The following is a 2,500-nucleotide window of genomic DNA, read 5'->3' as shown; positions in this document are numbered from 1 at the left end:
GTGCAGACATAACTCAAGAGTCTCTAAGGTTTTCTTTTTTTTTGAGGATTTGAATGTTGACACAGTTCACATTTGTGGCGTTTGACTTGCAACGTTTTGGTCGATTGACCTTCTTCAAGGATTTTTGTGTGAGGATTTGAATGCAACATAGATGGTTGACCTTGTTGTCACGACATGTCATGTCAGTAGTTCACATCATTAGGACAGTGGTGTAGTCTACGTAGAACGCAGGTATACAGAGTATACCCACTTCAAAATTTCAGGGATTTCAGTATACCCACTTAAAATTGATTGATCCATTGTTTTGAATGGCACAAATATATGCAGTATACCCACTTCACAAAATGCTCAAATATACAGTATACCCACCATAAAAAGTAGACTACACCACTGCATTAGGCAACATATCAGGATGTGAGAGAGGAAGCAACATTGTTTATTATGTCCTCCCTGGTCTCGTGTGACTGCTATCTGCTACTGTAGTCTGGAGTATACTGGTGGGCAGGGCTGATGACAGCTTTTGCTGAGCCCAGGACAAAGTCATCTGAATGGGCCCCCTATCCAATACATACAAAGTAATAGAAACACAATTTTGGACCCCCCCTCTCTACCTGGGCCCGGGACAAATGACCCTTTTGTCGTGTGTGTCCCCCCCTTGTCGGCTTCCCTGCTGGCGGGCTATTCATTCACATTACTACAGTGTATCGTGTGTGAGATGCAACATTTGTTGCAACATTTCCCTTCTTCCTTGTGTGACCTACATTTAGACTCGTCTGAAATAGAAATAGGCTACTGCTGGACTGATGTAGTCAGGCTGTGCCCTCCTAGTGACACAGCGTTGCAACTAGTCAGGTCAATGCAAGTACTTTCCTTCGTTGTTTATTATGTCCTCCCTGGTCTCGTGTGACTGCTATCTGCTACTGTAGTCTGTAGTATACTGGTGGGCAGGGACGCTGACAGCCCAGGGCCCAGGACAAAGTCATCTGAATGGGCCCCCTATCCAATACATACAAAGTAATAGAAACACAATTTTGGACCCCCTCTCTCCTTGGGCCCGGAACAAATGACCCCTTTGTCCACGCCTGTTGGCTTCCCTGCTGGCGGGCTATTCATTCCCATTATAATACAGGGTATCATGTGTGAGATGCAACATTTGTTGCAACATTTCCTTTCTTCCTTGTGTGACCTATATTTGGACTCGTCTGAAATAGAAATAGGCTACTGCTGGACTAAGGTAGCCAGGCCGTGCCCTCCTAGTGACGCAACAGCTTCAGCGTTGCTACTAGTCAGGTCAAGAGCAATGCAAGTGCTTTCTGAGTTCCTGCAAATACGGGAACTCCTCCCATTTTGTCTGTAAGCAAACAACCATAACCAAAACAAAGGGAGGCGGGTCAACCATGCTGTGTGGGAAATGTGAATTGCTATGCTCTTTTGTTCAGACCAAGTCTCGAAGCGATTTGAACGTCGATGATAATCAGGCTAGGACTGAAGGAGCAGAGGAGAAACCCAAGAGATGGAGATTACAGAGAGATCAAAGAAAAGAAAAGAAGAGAAGAGAGAGAGAGCGAGGAGGAAGGGGAAGGGGAGACGGATCGGATCCAATATTTATGAGCTATCGATCTGCTCTGCTCTGCTCTGGCCTCTTCCTTATCTCAGCGGTGCTCATGACATCGGGTGCATTCCAATATGTGACCTTGCATCCTCCACTTGGGCTTGTGGCCTCACGTTTTGCTGATGCCCTGTCTTGGTGGAGAAAACAATTAAGTTTCCCCGCTGTCAGCCTAGCCACAACAATTTTTTGGGGGGACTATTCTTCATTCACCATCCAGTTTGCAAATGAGAAAATGACTTTATTGAGCTTCTGCGAGATATTGAAATATAATGCTGTTGTCAGTGATGTCATCACGACATATTACTTCCTGGTATGAGACCACAAGCACAAGTGGAGGACGCAAGGTCGCATATTGGAATGCACCCATTGTCTTGTGTCTCCCTCCAAGGCAATGTCACATAAAGACACCGATCGACAGCCACACGCCAAGCCGTGCCAGAAGAGTCCTTTTCCAAAATGCCATAAAACCCATTTTGATGTTGCCTGACAAGCCAGACTAAATGTGAGATTAAATGTGAATATTTAGTCTGGCCCCGATGAATGACACATCGGATGACTGTTGATGAAACACCTCAAAACCCTGTCCGCTTTGCCTCCAAAGATTCAAAACAAGTCTCCTGCGTTGTGATTGGTCTGCCAGATTCAGGGCATTGTGGCATTGTCTGAGGCTAGACCCACTCGCAGGCAAAAATAATTTTGGCTGCTGGCGGGTGGGCCTAGTTTACTAGGCTAATTTTAATGCAATTTTCTTACATCTTTGTTAAAATTTTGTTTAAATGTTAATCTGATTTTGATTACCAAATGAATTGAAACCCACGTGAAGCAATCACACATGAAACAGCTGTCACACATGAAGCAGTGAGTCACTCAAAAGGCTGATGTAGGCCA

The 2,500-nt window shown here is 45.0% G+C and overlaps 1 protein-coding gene across 1 annotated transcript in view; it reads left to right on the top strand.

Annotated features, from left to right (window-relative positions):
* LOC134447063 (sphingosine kinase 1) overlaps nt 1–2,500 on the top strand; it is a 66,424-nt gene that overhangs the window by 16,132 nt on the left and 47,792 nt on the right. The gene's annotated exons all lie outside the window — the stretch shown is intronic.

This window comes from Engraulis encrasicolus, chromosome 1, assembly GCF_034702125.1.
Source record: "Engraulis encrasicolus isolate BLACKSEA-1 chromosome 1, IST_EnEncr_1.0, whole genome shotgun sequence".
Lineage (NCBI taxonomy): Eukaryota > Metazoa > Chordata > Actinopteri > Clupeiformes > Engraulidae > Engraulis > Engraulis encrasicolus.
Note: the sequence above shows the minus strand (reverse complement) of the source record. Positions and strands in the feature narration are given on the sequence as shown.